This window comes from Mustela nivalis, assembly GCF_964662115.1.
Source record: "Mustela nivalis genome assembly, chromosome: 2".
Classification (NCBI taxonomy): domain Eukaryota; kingdom Metazoa; phylum Chordata; class Mammalia; order Carnivora; family Mustelidae; genus Mustela; species Mustela nivalis.
Genome location: NC_139021.1, coordinates 34014878 through 34035785, shown reverse-complemented (window position 1 = coordinate 34035785; position 20908 = coordinate 34014878).

The window sequence follows — 20908 nt, the reverse complement described above, 5'->3', positions numbered from 1 at the left end:
TTCCGAGTTTGCCCTATTTTGGCCGTTGCGTGCCCGTTCACAGCAGCTGTTGTTGGGAGAGCTGGGCAGTGATAACCCAGCTGAAAGCAAACTGGAGATTTTATCTCCTTTGGACAGGCTGAACACGTGGCACAAATCACTGCCCCTCCTCAAGCCGTCTCATCTCTCCGCGTTAACTGAAAGGCTAAGGCCAGTGACCTTTCTTTCCCAATGACCGCAGAATGAGCGTAGGAAGGGAATCATTTCAGAAACTGGCAAACCCATGAACGTCTTCCAGTGTTTCTTTCTGGTTTAGCCAAGGCCCAGGATAGCCAACAACACCAGTAATAATACAGCTGACCAGGGCTGGGGATGGAATGGCTTTCTGTCACTGCCTCTCCTGAATCAGCTGGAGGGGCGCCAGCTCAGCAGCCCAGGCAGCTCTTCCTGTCTCCCCTCCACCCCATGCCCCCACTCTGTCTGCAGGGGTGTCCCTTCCTGTAGGCTTCCTTCCGCCTGGGCTGTCCCATCCTGTTGATGTGAGCCTGAGAGGTTGGAGCAGCTGGCCCTGGGCACCTGCTGCAGTAGTGGAAGCTCCCCTCTGTGCCCAACCAGCAGGCCAGCCTTCCTTCCTGTCAGGGAGCCACCCCCTCCACAGGCCAGCCTTCCTTCCTGTGAGGGAGCCGCCCCCTCGGGTGGCCACAGCCAGCCAGCCCTCAGGTCTGGACCCAGTCCCTTCTTCAGGAATGTGGGGCCTGCTGGCATGATGTCCTAGCACGCTGAGAAGCAGGGAGCATTCATGGCTTGTGGGAGTGATTCAAAACAGGAAAGAAAAGAGAAAAGGGGTAGGAGGAACAGTGTGGTGGTGGCACAATTCCTAGAGATTCAGAGAAAGATGTTCTCAGGCACCTCAGACTCAACATTACCAAAACTAAAATCATTTCTGCTCCTTCCTGTATGGATTCATCATCTCCCATCTGGCCTTCACCTTCTCCCTCAAAGTCCTGGATCCCGTTGGTCCTTAGATCCCAACAGTTTTGCCTCTAAAATATCTTTTTCCTCACTTTTCATTTCTGTCCTTCGATTGTAACTCTTGGTCACTCAGTATCAACTCTCCCTTGGATTAAATAATCTGCAGTCTCCCCACCCAAACTCCAACTCCACCCCAGCTGATTTTTAGTGCCCAAACTATCCATACAGCCACTAGAGTGGTGTTTTGAAAGTCACGATCCAATCATGACACCCCCTACTTTAAAAAAGGATCTGTGACTCCTGTTGCCTAGGAGATAAGAGGCTGTTCCATTCAGAGCTGTATGCTCTCCCCACCCTTCCAACCTCCTCTCCCACCCAGACATACCCTTGCCCAAAGCCATAGCAAATGGCTTGCTGTTCCTCAAACATATGGTACAATTGCACATCTCTAAGCCATGTCCTCATTCAGTAAATACTGTGTTGCTCATTTATCCAGTCCGTTCAACAGGTATTTACTGAACACCTACTAGGTACCCAGGTACCCAGACGACTGGAAGGAACAAAAAAGTCCAGGTCCCTGCTCTCAAAAAGCCTAGACGGGAAGACAAAGACAGGTCTCTCTGTCTGTCTGTCTCTCTATATATATTATTAAATCACTTATGAAGGTGAAGCTAACTATAACACATAGAATTGCAATGATTGTGATTATGACTATGGTTTGATTTAGGAGATAAGAGAATCTTGTTTTGCAGAAGGGACTAAAAACCTACTGAGAGGAGAGGCAGATTCAGGAACAATGTGCCTGAGTAGAGGCAACAGCTATCACAGGGTCCTACCAGGAAGGAGTTTGCTCTGTGATGCAGTGTGGCTAGAAGTTTGGAGGGTGCTAGGGGAAGTGGGAGATGGGGGAGGGCAGGGTTGGAGAGCGAGGCAGGAGGAGCCAGATTACTGAGGAAATTATAGGCCACAGTGTGAAATACAGATTTTCTTTAAAGTGTAACAGGAGTGAGCCCTGGTGTCTTGGAAAAAATGTATATCTTAACTCTGAAAGGCTCTTTTGGTTTCCTCTGCTCTACTGCCACCTTGTTGAAGCCTTCCTTGATAACTTCAAGGTGAATCCACTGTCCTCTGTTCCCACAGCACTCTGTCCACACTCCATGCTGGACATGGAGCACATACCACATCTTATTGCAAGAAGTATTTTACTTCTACTACACCAAGATCTGAGCTCCTTCAGGTGGTGGCCATGTCGCAATCTTTCTGGCCTATGAGGCACTCGAGATTTCTTTAGTGGAGGAAATAAAACTGTAGGTTGTCTGTGAAGACCCAAAGGAGTTACAGACAGAATGTAGACAAATACCTAGAGCAGAAGTACAGATCCTTCCATACCTTACCCCTACCTTGCGTCACAGAAGGACCACACACGGAAAACTGTCACTGTGGGCAAGATTAAAAAAAAGTTCTGGGCAGTAGTAAGCCCAGGTGGCCGCTGACCCTGCCTGCTGCTGGTGCTGGTTTCTCCTTTCATCAGAATAATGAAGGAAGTGGCCTTGGGGCTGACATGTAAAGAGCCCTCAGCTGAGTTATGGAATTAACCCATAGTGAAACTGACAGCATCTTCTTATTGCTCCTGAAAGTCCGTGGGTATCATCACCATTCACCCATTGTCCCACCATATGCCGGACACTAGCTGAACACTGAGGAAAAGCAATATAGTTATGTGGAAGGAGCTTCCAGAATAGCAGGAGAAGTAAATATATGAGGCCACCATGACTCTAGAGTGTGGTAAATGCTAGGAAAGGGGTGTGCATAGAGTGTCCTAGGAGGGCCAAAGAAGGGATGAGGGAAGGCTTCCCTCAGCTGATCCCCAAGAGAGTGCAGAGGAGGGTAGAGGTGGAGACTAGAGAGATCATTGGGGATTCAGGATGCTTGGAACTGTCTGGATCACAGATTTGAGAGGTAGGATGCGGAGCTTAGGGTGTTTAAGGGAAACAGAAAGGGCCTCTGCAGGACATGCTAAGGAATGTGGAAGTAGAACTTTTATCCTGAGGACAATGGGGACCTACTGACATATTTTAGCAAGGAGTGATGGTACAGAAAGCCCATTTTGGCTCAGTGTGGAGCACAGACCAGAGGGGTGGAGGTCTAACACCAGTGAGAAAGCTTTCGCAATAATGCAGGCAGCAAAGATGATACTGGCCTAAAGGAGGAAAACTGGTGGCATGCGGGGAAAGAACAGAATGGAAATCACAGGAAACAAGGATTTGGCAATTCACTGGAAGCGGGCCTGAGAAGAAGGGAGATGTGGAGGAGGATTGCCAGGTTCTGGCTTGATTCACTGGATGAAACAGAACCTTGTTGCCCAACGAATAGGCCATAGGGAGCTAGGTTTTCGTGGAGAGGAATAAAATGCCAAATCTGACTTGGGACATATAAAGATAAGATGACCTGTGGGACATCCAAATAGAGATGCCCAGGAGGCAGTTGAAATTTTAGGTCTGGAGCCCAGAAGAGAAAGATCTGGGCCAGAGATTAGAATCTGGGAGGAATCAGGGTATAGGTGGCCGCTGAAGCCAGAGGAGAGGCTGCAATCCCTTAGGAAGAGTAAACAAGAGATAAGAGAACTGACAGTGGGTCCCTGGAGAGCTGCAGGCTCCAGAGGGAGGCTGAGAGGCTGGAGCCATGTGGTGAAATGTTGGCGAAGGGTGACAGGCTAGGACTTCTCCTCCATCCCCAGAACTTAAAATTTCTTGGTCTACCATGACATAAAGTAGAGAGGAGAGGCAAGCAAGGGCTGATTCAGAAAGTGAAAGTGTCACACAGGTTAGGAAAAACATCCTCTCTGACCAGTGAATATTATTTATAATTTTCATTATACTAATTACTGTGGTTTTTAAGCTCATTAAAATTAAAAAAAATTTTTTTGAACTCTCAGGGATGCTTGGCTCAATTGGTGGAGCGTGCAACTCTTGATCTTGCAATTGTGAGCTCAAGCCCCAGATGGGGTGTACGGCCTAATTGAAAAAAGAACGGTAGGGCGCCTGGGTGGCTCAGTCATTAAGCGGCCACCTTCGGCTCAGGTCATGATCCCGGGGTCCATAGACAGGGCCCCTCATTGGGCTCCCTGCTTGGTGGGAAGCCTGCTTCTCTCTCTCCCTCTCCTCCTGCTTATGTTCTCTCTCTCTTTACGTCTTGCTCAGTCAAATAAATACATAAAATCTTTTTTTTTAATAAAGTAAATAAAAATGATAATAAAATCTTCAACATTTTATGTTGAGTAGATTGTGTCTAAAGATAGTCACAACAACCTCTTCTATGCTGCCTAGCCTCTTCCAAGGTGACTTTGCTATTCCTGCATTTAGGGTGAAATCTGTGTCCTCAATCTGGTGAATGGGTGCTGGCCCTGTGACTCCTTTTGACCCAGAGAATCAGGGGGGTGGCACTGGGGGACTTCACACCTTAAGGTCTTAAGAAGTCTTTGGAGGCTTCCATTTTCACCCTCCTGGAAACCAGCCAGGAGGCAGAGGCTAAACTCCTAAATAAGAACATTTGAACGGAGAATGGCCACGACGAGACCAAGGCGCCCCAGTGGACAGCCAGACCCAGGACTCCGGATGCGTGAACAGGCCCACTTGGGACCCTCCAGCACCCAGCCAAGCAGGCCCAGATGACACAGCCTGGAGCAGAGATGAGTTCTACTTGAAGTCCTGACCCAAAGAATCAAGAATGATTTGTGGAAGAACAACCCACACAGCATTTCTGGAGGGAAGGAACCCCCCCCCCCCCGCTCTTCTGCCTGGAGGAGTATCCCTGGGTCTTGGGGTGGTTTGCTGTGCCACAAGAAATCACTGAAACAGTGGGTGTGTGAATGTTTCAATGCTGAAATGGCAGCCACAGTGTTTGAAATATTCATCTTATAAGAATACTCAAAAAAAAAAAGAAAAAAAAAAAGGTAAGCCAGCTGGGAGAAAGAGCCAGGAAGGAGGGCTAGGAAAAACGGATGAAATAGGAAAGGAAGAACAACTGGAGTAAGAACTAACTTGGAAAAACGGAAAGGATATAGATCTGAAGAAAAAGACACAGCCTCCCCCACCCCCCACCAAGCACTCCATTGAGCTCTCTGGGATGGAAATAAACGTGTAATGGGAAGAAGGAAGGCCACTCAGTTTGATGGTGGGTCTGTTAAGCACCAAGGGCTGCCGTGTGCTTTAACAATCCGGGGGACCTAATCTGACCCGCTATACAAAGCCCATGGTATATTACAGCACTTTATGCTAGAATTTGTTTTATACAAAATTAAATGTTTTCCACTTTCCTATTTCCCTAAAAGGTACGAAGCTAGTTAGGTGGGTAAGTGGCTCAGCGAGGTTCCAACTAGTGGTAAAATAGAGTTACTCAACATTTTGACTTTTACAAAGTAAAAATAGCCTCATTGCCTTGTTTCTTTTTTAACCAAAGTAATACATGCTGATCATTAAAAAAAAAGAAAGAAAGAAAAAAGAATAACAAACAACAAAACAGGAATAAAAGGGCACCTGAATGGCTCAGTCCTTAAGTGTCTACCTTCAGCTCAGGTCATGATCCCAGGGTCCTGGGATCCAGCCCCGCATCCGGCTTCCTGTTCTGCTGAAAGCCTGCTTCTCCCTCTCCGGCTCCCCCGCTTGTGTTCCCTCTCTTGTGTCTCTCTTTGACGAATAATAAATTTTAAAAAATCTTAAAAAAACAAAACAAACAAAAAAACCCCCAGGAATAAAAGACGAAGTTTTCCTGTGATTCCACTACCCCGAATTAGCAATTAATATTTTGATATTTATTTTTTCAGACTCTTTCCCTCTGCCCAGCCCTCTCACTTTCCCCTCTCTCTATAGAATAAAATGTGCTGTTTTGTAACTCGCTTTAAAAAAAAAAAAGAAAGAAAGCTTTATCTATCATGGATATCTTTCCACACATTGATAACTATCAAGGTAGAATTCTTACAGCTTACATTTTCTCTGGATAGTGCCAGTTACTAACTTAACTTTTCAGACTTCAGAATCCTGGTAATCGTGGTTGAAGTCATGGGTGTGAAAGGTGGGTCTTCCTTTTCAAAGGCCAAACATGGTCCTTTGTCAGCTATAACTGAGACCATAACACAAGCCTGCAGAAGGGAAAGTGACCAAAGACAGCCATGGTTGGGCACCTGGATGGCTCAGTGGGTTAAGCCACTGCCTTCGGCTCAGGTCATGATCCCAGGGTCCTGGGATGGAGTCCCACATATGGCTCTCTGCTCAGTGGGGAGCCTGCTTCCCCCTCTCTCTCTGCCTGCCTCTCTGCCTGCTTGTGACCTGTCAAATAAATAAAATCTTTAAAAGGAAAAAAAAAAAAAAAAAAAGACAGCCATGGTTAATGGTCCCTCTACCCAGAAAGTAGCATGGCATTTTTAGTTGAAATCTTCTGAATGTTGAGAAGACCTAGAATAACAGAATAGTCACAAATGTTTTCCCTTGGAATTCTTCAGCCCTCACTCCCACCAAGCCTGGCTGTGCAATGTAGTCTTCTCAGGAAATCCTTTGTTTCCATCCTCGAAGTCAAGCACATAGGCCCTTTTGGCTTTCGGTGCTATGTTGTTACCAAAAAAGAGATATAAAACAAATATGGGAAGGCGGTGACCCAAACCAACCAAAAACAGACTGGGAGATGAGATAGCTTCCAAAATTTGACATGGTCCTTTTATGGTTTAATGAAGCCTGTGAGCTCCTTTGCAGAATAATGTTTTTAAGTTCATAGATGATATTTGTAAGATGACAGAGAAAACCATTATATGGATATACTATTATCAAAATATCAAAAAATAAAGTTGTCATTTAGCAATAGAGTACACTTTCTTGAACATATTCAATAACAGGATGTAGTGTGGGTCTAATACCCAGAGTACTGAAGTCAGAATGAGCATAAAGGAGATTTGGAGATGTGCAACAGCTGCAACTCACTATGGAAATATCTGTGATTTCTATTAGTTACAAAGTTGCAGGTCATGCTGATGCCACTGTGGGTTTGTTTCCTTTAGTTATAGGGCAGAAAAGGCTAAGTTCCCAGACTCCTCAATTCTAGCCACCAATGTTTTGGGGATTTGGGGGAACCCTGGAGTAAGCACCCCTGCTTGGCCTGCTTTTAAGAAGGAAAAATGAAACCTGGAACACTTTACTCAGGGGAGGGACTAATATCACCACCTACTTTGCACTCCCTAAAGATCCGCCTGCCCCTCTGAACCCAAAGTTGCCACGCAGCAGGGGGAGGACTAAGGCTGAATGAAGGGCAGTGATTACTTCCTGTCTCAGTGGCAGTTCACATCCCTGGGGAAACTGGCAGGCTTCACCTCTACTACACTTCTGTTTGGCTCTGAAATGAGCTCTTCCTGGGTGTTTCCCTATTGGAATGATGGAAAATGGACACGGGGAGAAGGGGATAAAATCAAAAGTATGACCTTGAGGGCAGTTGCAGGGTTTGAAAATCTCTTTGTGCTGGGCTCTTCTGGTACTCTTGGGCTAGTCATTTTAATGTGCCAAGTCTCAGTTTCTTCAGCTGTAACATGGGAAGAACATAATAACTATACCCAAAGAAGCCAGGGGTGTTGGGAAGAGCTTAAGGAAGTCAATCCATGTGAAAATGTTTGGCGAAGACTGAAGCAGTGTTAATGTGCATAGAATCCCTTGGGGATCCTGGGAAGGGCAGATTCTGATTCGGGGGCCTGGAGTGGAATCCAAGATTCCGCACTCTAACAGTGTCCCAGGTGATGCCTAAGCTGCCAGTCTGGGGTACACATTTTGAGTAGCAAGTACTCTATAAATGTTCATTGTTAAATCTTTATTGTCACTGTAGTATTCCAGCCAAACCTCTGATACCACGAGAATGACACCTACAGACAGGGAGGAAGACACAACCCATCAAGTGAGGTCAGGCTTCTGCCAGCAGGACACTGTGGTCTCCTAGTTCCACCTCCCCTTCCGTGCCTCCCACTACCAACCAGGGTGAGGACTGGCCATGGCCAAGTCAAATCCTGTTTCAAACAAAATCATACAAATTAACCAAACATGGAATGTAGGAGTAAATATTGAATAGGATGTTTGTGCCCTCCCCCCAAAAGAAGTATATGTAGAAAACATTTTTTATTTGTAATGCTAAATAGCTCTCATACTTCCCAGAGAATGCATATATGTTGCATCTTTTGGTTTTGCAAGTCGGATCATTCCGGCACAATTTTTCCAAACATCCCCTTTCTCGTGGCACTCACCGGCAAAGAGCTTTAGACAGTTCCCTAAGACCTAGTACGTCTACTCTGAGCTCTGCCTTTGAATGTCTAAGAATGGGCACTGTCAGAAGGGAGGTAATAGGTCATGTCTTATGAAATCTGTGCAAAAACTCTGGAATATATATGCCTGGGAAATTCTCCCACAGGCCCATAAAGATGTTTATCACAGAATTTCTTGGGGTAGCTGAATGTTGGAAACAGTCTCGATGCTTATCACTGGAGAAAAGGATGAGAAAAACATGGCAGATGTGCACTGTTGAAAACTAAGTAACAGAAGTGCCAACCAGATGTACACAGCAGCTTTGACGGATCTAAAAACCCAGAATTAAGGGGAAAATGTAGGAAACAGAATGGGATTTAGAGCACACATTATCATTTCTGTAAAGACACGCGGGCATAAAAATGATATACCTTTTGAAAGATATATTAAACATAAGAGTGGGTGCTACAGGGGCAAAGGAAAATGACATCAGGGTCTGGAGGTAAAAAAGAAAAGGTAAAATAAGAAAAGAATCTTGCATAGGTTAATGAGGAATTGCTTAAAAACTGAGTTTTTAACCTGGGATAAAAAGCAAAAGGATAAAAGCAAACAAAACATCTAAAACCCTCCTCTACCACATGTATAAAGGCTTTACAACGCAGCCCACGTGACCGAACCCAAAATTAACTCCCATTTCAGGTGCCATCTTCTTCACAGTTACCTCACAACAGATCCCAGCATCATCACAACATCCCCTCTTTGACATCTTTTTGACTGCAGTCAACTTCCTTTCATCATGGCCTCTTGCAGCATTCATCTTCAATCGGTCCCTAGCAGACAGGGGCTGGGCCCCAACGCGATGTGGGCAACTTCAGCGAAAGATGGGTTAGGATACGTTAAGTCCGGGGGTGGTGTTTCCCTGAGCTTTGGGTGACATCACTGATTTGACAGAACCTTACGAAGTCATTTAACTGCACATCTTCTCCGGGACACACGCATGGTTATGTATAATTTAAGAGTCTCTGTTTTCCATTAGACTGTAAACTCAGGGAGGGTCGGAACTTTGGGTCCACTCCCCAGAATTAATCACATAAGGGGCACCTCTCTAATAAGCTTTGAGAGATGGCTTCCCCGAACCCCTAAACCAAAAGGTGGAGCAATCTGGCCTCTAATTAGTTCACACAGCTAATTCAAAACCGTAATCGGTAGTAGTTTGTATTACACTTTGTATTTCGGTCCTAGGATACGCCACAAAATTAATACATGATAAGGAGAGGGTTGCTCAAGTTCTTGTGTCCTGGCGCATTAAAGTACCATGTCTACTTTCCTGTCCTTCAAGAAACTGTGGAATGAATGCTCTAGAAATGACTGGATAAAACGAAAAAGAGTTTGAATACCGTTAAGGTGAACACTCGAAGCCCCATGGTTTGGGACGGAAATCCGAATCGCTTGAAACTGCAGGTGAAAGCCCACGCAGGTAAGGAGGGGGTATTCATCAGTGGGCCCTCGCATCTTTCAGAAAAATGGAAGCCACCTTCTGTTCAGTCAGATCTGGGGCGCCCAGGGCCAGCAGATCAGATATTTGTCTGATTGGTTGTTCCCCGGAAAGCCTGCACTTTCGCTTTCGGAGTGGCAGGAACAGGAAGCAGCCGTGGGAACCCACCTTCCCAGGACAGGTCATTGTGATAGAGCATCATGGCACTCCCCCAGGCTAGAGCCTGCTAACAGCCGGCCTGTTCTGATTGGCTCATTCTCCGGGAGGCGGGGGTGGGGAAGGTAGGGGGTGTTGAGAGTTTCTCGAGAGATTGAAGAGCCTGGCAAGAGGACTTGGAAGTGGTGTGGAGAGCTTGCCTGCCGTTATGATCATTGTGGACCCAGAGTCCCACGCTCTGCATTTAAAGGGCTTGGCCTTTGGGGTGGGTTTGTCTCCTTGTACTGATGACTTTTCTCAAAAAGATTAATTTTTTTTAAATTTTATTTATTTATCAGAGAGAGAGAGGGGAAGAGAGCGAGCACAGGCAGACAGAGAGGTAGGCAGAGGCAGAGGGAGAAGCAGGCTCCCTGCTGAGCAAGGAGCCCGATGCGGGACTCGATCCCAGGACGCTGGGATCATGACCTGAGCGGAAGGCAGCTGCTCAACCAACTGAGCCACCCAGGCGTCCCAAGATTAATTTTTAGGTTGGCTTTTTCACCACTCCTCTCCTTATATAAGGACCCAACATTCATTTTTAACATACCCAACTAAGTGGAATGAAAAGACCGTCTCACCGCCGAGGGAAGAGCAATTAGGTGCTAAAATGGGTTGGTCCAGGGCCTGCCTTCATGCTCCCGTTGCCACGGCAGTCTGCAGTTTTTAGCTCCAAAAGTCATTGCTGTCTGCTAGGACTTGGATGGTTAGCTTCTGCTGCCTGCAGCTCCAGGAGAGAATCCAAAACCCGAGCATATGCAGAATATTTAAACTTAAATTTGGGTATACGGCTGCTGCTAGAGTGGCATTGGTTCTGTGCTACATTTGGCATTGAAATTTGCCATCTGTCCAGGGTAAGCAGGTGAGGCCACTAGGTGCCCGCTGCTCTGTGGTCCCACAGCTCTCCTGTTTGAGCATTGGAGTTTAATGATTATTATGATATGACAACACTAGAGATGAAAAAGGATTAATTGTGAGAGAATGGTGGAAGCATACAAAGGACTGTAGTGGAAGAGACATAGATCATCTTGCAAGAGTAAAAATGGGGAAAGATCAGGATCTCAACCTTGGTTGCTTGTTAGAATCACCTGGGAGGGCTTAAAAATCCCCAGTTCAGCTGTACTCAAGATGAATTAAATCATCACCTCTGGGGAGGAGACCTAGACATCAGTAGTTTTAAAAGCTGTTACGTGATTCCAGTGTGCAACCAAGGTTGAGAACCACAACTCTAGATTCAGGAGACTTGGTTCTAATCAAGCCATTTACAAACAGCCAGTGTGGTCTGGGGGAAGTCACATATTTACTTTCTCTTTAGTTTTCTTCTGAATGAAAGGAAGGGATTACTTCTAAATGTATTTGACCAAAAGCAACACAATTTTGACTCTCAGGGGCCATTTTGTAAAATGGTTTTCTAGAGCTAGATCTAGATATAGTCAAATAGCAATTGAAAGTCAAGTTGAGGTTCAAACTCTGAAATGTCCTTAAGTATCTGATTTGAATGTTGCTATCTACTTCAGATTCACCCTACAAACTCTTCCAGCAAAAGTCTGGTAGAAGAACCCAGGTAACTTTCTAGGGCTTCTCTAAGAAGAGGAAATGTTTTTCTCCCTTCATTCCACAAGACTTTAAAAGAAGGACAGTGGGTCTGTTTGTCTCACATTGCTACTTAACTGAAAAATTAGGCAACTATTGAGAAAGGTCACTAGGGCTTGCTTATACTCCCTCCCTTTCTCTTCCCACATCTGGGGATACTTGCTATCAGCCAAGGACATTTAAAATGAATCCACTTAAAAAGAGAATCATGGTTTGGTAGTGGGTGTATGGTGGGGGGGAGGGAAGTTTGATTGAAAATTCATATAGAAAAATGATACTAAATGATATTAAAACATACTTTCTTAAGTTTAACAAATCTATGTTATAATTGCAAATGTGCACTGATTTTTTTTTATTTTTAAAATTTTATTTTTTGAATTTAAATCCAATTAACCTATAGTGTATTATTATTAGTTTCAGAGGTGGAGTCCAGCGATTCATTCGTCCTAGATCACACCCAGTGCTCACTCCACTATGCGCCCTACTTCACATCATCACCCCGTTACCCCATCCTCCCACTCCCGTCCCCTCCAGCGACCCTCAGTTTACTGCACTGATTCTTAAAGAATGAATTAGGTGTTAGTTACTTTTCTCAGCATATATTTTCTGACAAAATTATATACCATAGCAACTTTCATTTTGACTTTTAAAGCCCTGTCATAGAAGAGGTTGGGTTTTGGGGTTTCATTTGTTGCTTTTGCAAACTACTTAAGAGTTTCTCAATTTTTCTTAAAGCTTCCCTTTATCCCTTGATATTTAAGTCATTTTCTTCTGAAGGGCTTAACATGGCACACCTCAGAGCTCTGTTTTTCAGTTGTAAGCTGGTTTAAACAGGTCAAATCTTTATCGGTCAATGTTTTTGCTTGAGAAGCAAGCAATTCTCCAATACTACTTTTGTCAACTTTGTGAAATCCTGCATCTTTTGCAAGTTTGGCAGTTTTACTGTACTATATTGGCTAAATTTTTTAAATGGCAAAAGACTGATTCACATACACCTTATTGCTAGGATAGGAGTGTTAGCTGAGAAATGTTTTAGTAAGGACCAATTTTATGAGTGATTTGTTTATTACAATATATTTTCACTACTCAACTTCCTAACTTTAAGGAATTGGATAATGAACCCTTGAGTAATTATAAATATACATATAAATAATATATCCCCATATATACACAAAAGAGGTCAATGTACACTGTAAAGTATATGCTATGTAATGTAAGTTATTGTAAGGCTTAGTTTTCTAAACTCATAAACCTACCTCCCCTTACTCTACCACTGGCCATTTTCATAGATTACTAGAATTTCTTTTGTTTTTCCCTAAGTAGCCTCTATACCCGATGTGGGGCTTAAACTCACCATCCCAAGATCAAGAGTCCCATGCTCTACCAACTGACCCAGGGAGGCACCCCTCTTTCCAGTAGTTTCTCTAACTAATAACTGTGTCCTGAGAAAGAAACTGACCAGCTAGTTTTCATGCATTATAATAATGCTAATAATAATCTCTAACACTTACTGAGCCAAGTCTCCCTTCCAAACACAATTCTGTATTTTCTTTTTTGGTATCTACAGCCACCTGTGACTGAAGTGCATAATACCATCTCCATTTTGTAAACAAGTTCACATGCATGCTCTATTTTGGTAACTACCTGTCGAAAGAACTGGGAATGTTCTATAGCAGGTCTCCAGAGGTAGAAATCCCTTCTCCTTTGTCTAGTCTGAAAACCATTTCCCTGGCCTGGGACAGAAGGTAAGTCTGTCCAGATAAGATAGATAGCTTTCTAGCCCACACCTTTATCAGAAAATCCTAGACCTGGGTTGAACCTCCTCTGACCTTCGCTCAGCCCCCTCCCAGTATCCTGACCCGTGAACTTCCCACCCCCTCCCACCCCATTTCAACCCTTCAGTGCCCAGAGGCTCACCACCTCCCATAACACTTTGTTTTTATTTTTATTTTAAAATGATTATAATTGTTCAAAAGTTTGGCCTTGGATCACGTGGGTATCTTCCTTCCTGTAGCTCCCATCCCCACTAATCCCAGTTCTGCCATTGTGGGCTTCCTCCCCCATACAAATAAATCTCCGTTTCTGTGGGGATGCCCTTCATATATTGGAAGTCCCTTATCACCTGAACTGTGGTGCGAAGCTTCCTGCTGTGTTTACACATCTTAATCACTTTTTCAGTAGGCTGTAAACTTAGAACCAGAGCTTTTCTGGGCATTGGACATCAATTAGTAAAGGTGAATTAGGACCAATTAGGTAAAGGTTAAACACGGACCAGTAAAGCACTTGTAAAAGTGTTTGCGTAATCCTCCAAAACAAAGGGTGTTTCCCCCTCCAACCACCCCGCCCCCAACAACTATGTAAAAGGGTCTAAAACTACTAATAGGAATGAAGTACAGAAAGGTCCCAAGGTTTTTAATCCACTTCTGGCGCCTGACCCCGGTGTCCTTCCTATGCTTCTTAAAGCTGGAGATCCTCAGGCTGGGCTTCTGAATTCGTTTTGACAATGGACGTCTTTTTTAAAACAGAGGTTCTCTAAGAGATGGCACTTGAGTTTCAGTAGCTTCTATCTAGCTGATTCTTCCTTTTTAGAAATAGAAGGAGATCCTAACAGTGGAAGAAACAGCCTCTTACAAGTTCATTTCCCTGGACAAAGGCGGGAGAGGCTGGTGGACAGCGTGTGGAAGGGAGAAGGTAATCTTTTGGTTTTCTTGGTTTTTTTTTTTTAAGTGGAAAGATGCTTCAAGGTTTGGGAGTGCAGAAGCTTTCCTTTGTGGTGTCTCCCCCCAATCCCCTCTGAGGTTGCTCCATGGGTCCGCAGATTCATCTACTCCCAAAGTCACGTGTCATGTGTCCCATTTCCTCTATACCCAGGTCCCCCCGATGAGGGTGCAGAGCAGGAAGAGCAGAGGTGCTGGCAGAGAACTCAGAAAAGAGTCAGAGGGGAGAAGAGTGAGCACAGGTGCAGCTGTATGGAAAGAAAACACCAGTAAGTCTAGCACCGCTCTAAAATCAGATTTCCAAACCCCACTCTTGGGTCCCAAATGGAACTCCCCACAAAAGCTCCTGAGCATCAGTGAAGTTCTGCCACAGGCATCCATTCCTTTGATGATACTTCTGGCTTTGGGAGAGAAGAGAAAAGGAAACTGAGAAGCTGGGCGTGTTGCTGGTAAGGCGCATATGACAAAGACCATAGGCTAGGCACCAGACCCTGGGCTAAATCTTTATTAAGATAATCTCCCTTAACTTCATTCAAGCTACCTGTATCCTCTCTCTGTACAGCAGAAGGAACTGAGACACGTGGAAAGAAATTTAAAAGCAATTCATGCACATTGGATTTGGCAACAATTTCTTGGATATGAAGCCAAAGGCGAAGGCAACAACAAGTCTGCGAGTCATAAATCTGATAATGTCCAGAATATACAGAGAGCTCCTGAATCTCAGCAACAATGAAAAGCCCTGATTAAAAAATAGGAAAAGTACTCAGGCATTTCTTGAATGGATCTATGACAGACCAATAAGTGTATGAAAAGATGCTCAACAGCACTAATCATTAGGGAAACGCAAATCCAAACCACAAGGAGATACCACCTCACATCCATTAGGATGGCTATAGTTAAGGTAAAAAGAAAAACAAATTAAATGTGGTAAAGATGTGGGGAAGTGGGAATAGATGCACACCATCGGTGGGCAAGCAAAATGGCACCGCTCCTGTGGAAAACAGTATGGTAGGTCCTCAAAAATCTGAAAACATTCACTACATGATCCAGCAATTCCACTTCTGGGGATGTACCCAAAAGAATTGAAAGTGGAGTCTGTAAGAGATATTTGTACACCTGTGTTCATAGCAGGGTTATTCACAGTAGCTAAGATGTGGAAGCAACCCAAGTGTCCATCAACAGATGAATGGAGAAGCAAAATGTAGTTTATACATACATTGGAATATTATTCATTCTTAAAAAGGAATAAAATGGATGCTACATCATGGATGAAACTTGAAGGCAAATACTGTATGATTCCAATTATATGAATGGTATGGATTGAATGTGTCACTCCAAAATCCGTATGTTTGGGAACTTAACCCCCAAGGTGATGGTGTTTGGAGGTAGAATCCCTGGGAGATGATTAGGTCATGAGGGTGGAACCTTCATGAACAGGATTAGGGCCCTTATAAGAGAGACCCCAGAGGGCTACTGTACCACTTCTGCCCCGTGAGGATTGACTGAGAAAATGGCCATCTATGAAACAAGAGTGGGGACACACCAGACACCTAATCTGCCAGCTTCATGGTTTTGGATGTTCCAGTCTCCAGAACCATGAAAAATAAGTATTTGTTATTTCAGTCACTCAACCTATGGTATTTTGGTAGAGCACCCCGGAACGGAACGGACTGAAACAATGAGGTCCCTGAAGTAGTCAAACTTGCAGAGACAGTAGAATGATTGTTGCCCGGGGCTGGAGAAGGGGAGGCCGCAGGAATCATTGTTTAATGGGTGGAGAGTTTCCGTTTTGCAAGATAAAAAGAGTTCTGGAACTGGAGCGTGATGATGGCTGCACAAGGACATGAATGTCCTTAATGCCACTGACTCACACCTAAAAATGGTTAAGATGGTAAATTTAATGCGTATTTTATCCAAGTAAAAGAGTGGGGGTGGGGGAGAAAGCATACCATTAAATGAATTCCAGCATATATTAATAATCTAATAACTATTAATAATCTAATTACAGGGGTGCCTGGGGGGCTCAGTCGGTTAAGCATCTACCTTCGGCTCTGGTCATGATCCCAGGGTCCTGGGATCGAGCCCCACGTCAGGCTCCTCACTCAGCAGGTAGCCCACTTCTCCCTTACCTGTCATTCCCCCTGCTTGTGCTTGTTCTCTCTGTCAAATAGATAAGTAAAATCTTAAATTAAAAAATCGAATTATATTAATTAATATATACATCAATAACAATATATTGATAACCAATAAGTATAGATAATATCAACAATACTATGATTCAAACTACTCTAATAATACTAATTGTTTACTATTATATATTAGTAGTTACTGTATTAATGCTAAATAATTATTAATAACCTAATTACTAATACTATGATGTAATTCTATTAAATAAATAAACAATTTTAAAGAGTGATCCAGATGGTCATTGGATTGAGCCCAGGAGGCCGCCTTCTGTGCCCTGTCTGCCTCTACTTCCCCACCTGGCGTGGGGTCATGTGAGGGTTGTGGCCACTCCTAGAGGCTGGGTCTAATGCTCCCTAAAAGCTGGGGTTTTGGGATGCTTGGGTGGCTCAGTTGGTTGGGTGTCTGCCTTTGGCTCAGGTCATGATCAAGCCCCGCTTCAGGCTCTCTGCTCAGCGGGAAGCCTGCTTTTCCCCTTCTGTCTGCCTGCCCCTCTGCCTACTTGTGCTCTCTCTCTCTGTCAAATAAATAAATAAAATAAAAATAAAAAAAATCTGGAGTTTTTAGTCATGATTAGAGCCATCAGAGCTGTCGTTCCCAAGCTTGAGTACTCGTGAATCACACGGGGCAGGGCGGGGGGAGTTCAAATACAGATTCTTGAGTTCTGGCCCTGAAGATCCTGATTTGGTAGCTCTGGGGTAGGGCCCGGGAATCATTATTTTCCAAACACTCCTCAGGTGTTTTGGATAATCAGCCAAGTGTGGCAATCACTAGGCTAGATTGTTAGTGTGGCCTTTGTTATGAACCTCAACTAATTCCAGGCACCTGCTTTTCTGGACTTAGATTCAGTTATGAAGTTGCAGACCACACCAAGGTATAGCTCCAGAACTCCGGGGCTGGCGCTCAGCACTCAGTCCCTTGACAAATATACATCGTGTCTGCCACGTGCTTGCACTGTGCCAGGAACAGAGACTGTTGGAGGAGGAAGGGTCTGTGCTCTCATGGAATCCGTTGGCTGGCAGAGATCTATTAAAGCCTGCCTCTGCGGCCCCCAAACTTCCATTTCCACCAGCCTTTGTTCCCTTGTATTTTGTATTTCCGGGCCTGCCCAACTTACCAGATCATAAACTTCTTTCAGAGCTAGATCTGTGTCTGGTTCATTTGGAGGCTGTCATTTTCTCCTGGACAGCCCCCCGCCCCCACACACACACCCAATGGTCCACACCTAGTGTAAAGGCTTATACTCAGTACACATCTGTTGAGGACATACATGCATGTATATATCAGCAGATATTTACACAGGACCTACTATGTGGCTGGTGTGGCTCCAGGTAACAGGGCTAGGCTGGCGGCAACATTTAGCAGGTGCCCTCTCTAGGTTTGTGCAAGTGCAGAGCAGGGAACTGGTCATGAGAGCCTCCTTGAATGTTGCGCCCTGGGTGCCTCGCTTGCCTCCCCCTTGTCTGAGCCCTGCTAGCTGCTAGGGATACAGCCGTGAACAAAGCATCCCGAGATGAGCTGATCCAGGTGAACTCTCCCTTCCCAGACTCCTTGCCAGGCTGTGCGTGTTGCCCATCCTTAAGTCTTTTTCACTTGTGTGCCACCTGCCTTCCCACCTCAACTGAAGCCATATTCTTCCCCATCCTTCTCTGCTTAGCCCACCTCTAAAGGTAGTCTGCCCAGGACGATGTTCTCCAGAATCTTGTCCCTGACCACCTCAGTGGGAATCCCTGGTGACACTTACTTAAAATGCAGCTTCCCAGGCTCAGCCATTGAGGGCGGAACTCAGGAGTCTGCATCACTGACATGCTCTCTGGGGGGGCGGGTCAAGGCACTTTACAGGTGGGGGTGAGGGTCTGAGCCCCCTCACCAGTTTCTTCAGTCAGTAATGCTAAAACTGACCAAAAGAAGGGGAAGTTGGGGAGAAGGGCATTTGAACATGCTTCCGTTCCTCAGCGATTCTGTTTGCCAAGGCAGGAAAGGCAGGCACGGGAAGGGGGCAATCAGAGCGGCACATGCTGGCCTTGACTCTGGCCCTGTGGAACTCTACAGGAGGATCTTCTCTCAGCTCTGTCTTGCCCTTTAGCTGCGCCCCTCCAGGCCCGGCCCCATCCTCCTTGAGATTCTCGAGTTACCTCCCTTACCTCCCTAAAGAGCGAGAGGCTGGCACTGCCAGTAGCTTTGGAAGGTGGGTCAGAAGTTTCTGCGGTGCTGGGTAGGAGCAAGTTGGGTAGGTAAGTGCCTGGGTGAGGATCTGAGAGCCCCAGGGCCCACAAGGAACATGAGAGGGTCTGGAAGTCTGGTCGTCCCTGACCTCCAAGGCAGGCACCTAACATTTTTACTTGCTTCACGTAGTACCCTGCATGGATGCCTGTCATGATATCAGATGCATACTGGTTTTTGGTTTTTTGTTTTTAAGAGTTTATTTATTTATTTGAGAGAGGGAGCATGTGCACAAGTGGGGGGCAGAGACAGAGGGAAAGGGGGAAGTAGACTCCCTGCTGAACAGGGAGCAAGATGCGGGACCCCAAGACCCCAGGATCATGACCTGAGCTGAAGGCAGACACTTAACCGACTGAACCTCCCCAGTGCCCCCAGATGCATACTATTTAATGGCGATCACCTGAATGAAATAAATCAATTGTGTGCTTACCAGTAAACCCGGTTTCCAGGGTGGGGCATACCTTTGGCTTTCCCAACCCATTAGCCCCTTGGCAAGTATCAGCTTCGAGATTCCTCTGGCTGTCCAGCCACACCCAGCTTCCTCCGAGAAGAGTTCAGGAGTGAAGTTTGACTCTGATTTTGAAAGGGTTCAGGCAGGGAGATGGAGGACCCATCAAGTCCAGCTCAGGAAGGAATTCTGGGTCACCATCCCAGTGGCCCTAAATGCCAGTCATCGATCTAGGGCCTCCAACAGCAGGCCATTTGAGTTGAATTGATTAATAACCAGTTTATTTGCTTATAAGATTGAGGACAGTGGTTTTCAAGCTTTCAGGCCCATCAGGATTCCCTATGGAGGTGGTCGAAACAGGAGCCCAGATGCACGTTGGAATCTGGAGTGATAAGGCTTGGGAACTGGTCTTGTATCAGCTCCCCAAGCAATTCAGCTCCACACGTGAGTCTCAGAACCTCTGCTGCTTTGAGGTGGAAACCTCTGCCCCATTGGTTTCTTTACTAAAGCCAGGGTCTTTATTATTTATTAAATTGTTCCTTTATTGAAGCAGGGTGGGAGCTGCCTTCTCTTCAAGCGTGGTGGTTTGTACTCCGGAGACCTGGTTAAAATGGAACTACCTTTCCCAGACTCCCTTTCCCATGGGAAAGTTCCCATATGGCAGAGTTGGCTGCTGGAGGGATTTGCACAGGATCTGGAAGGTGAACCGGAAGCAGTAGCTATTACTCTTGGAAGGTCATCACGGTTAGATGAGATGACAGGCAGACACCAAGGGGCCAGCTCCGCGCTTGTCCTCACTCTCCTCCACTCCACATCCAGCTTCTCTTACCCACTGCTGACTTGAGAACTGACAGCAGCCCCAGACCCTTCCTCAGATGCTCAGTGACAGAGCCACAGAGAAGGGACCCACACAGGGCACAGCCCCTAAAAGTCCTCCCACAGGCTTCTCCTTGTGCCCTCCACAGTGGTAGGTCGATGCCGTTTGTCTGACTGACTGCTTGGCGGTTCCCTCTCACCCTCAGGCCCTCTGGAGTGGTTACCTCTCCAGCTTCTCCTTCCACTGAGTTAGGCCAATGCCTGTCCTAAATCCCTTATACCAGAACCCACAGCTTCTGCTTCTCTGAATAAACCCTGACTGACCAGACAAGAAATGCTTGGGAATCAGCCTTCCGTGTAGAACCAAAGAAGTGTGTAAATGTCCAAAGGATATTAAGACGTATAGACACCATGAAAACAGCTAAGAGATAATCCAATCATTCCTACCTTCCAGGATTATAGGGCAACTGAAAAATATAGTTCCCTTGGGTTCTCTGCTGGCAAATACAGGACTTTGGGCAAGTTAGAAAAAGGTGACCTCTTTGGGCAGAATTAGTAAAATCAGCCTTTGCTTCCTCCTGTTTCTCCCTTTAGCTGGCTCCCCTATGCAAGCCACAACCTGCATAGCTGTTGATAGCGGCCCTTGGTACCTCCTCTACCCTTTAGTGCAGAGTCCAGCCTCTAACTGCTTTCCTAGTATCATCAAGCACAGACAGGTCACAAAACCACCTCACCAACAGGCTTCAGGGAAAGATAGGGGTTCTTTGTACAGCTGCACATTTCCACTGCTACCAGTGCTGAGGGCAGCCATCCTTTCCTGACCACCCATGTGACCAAGTTCTGGAAGGATCCTGCATTTCGCCTATCATAGCCCTCACTATACTGCAATGTGACGATTTATTTGATATCCGTCTTAGCCACCTGACGGTAAGCAGGCATGCTGAGGACACGGTCTCTGATTTGGTCACCTTTGGATCCCCAGTGTCCAGTAGAGGACCTGGCACAGAAGAGCATCCAATGA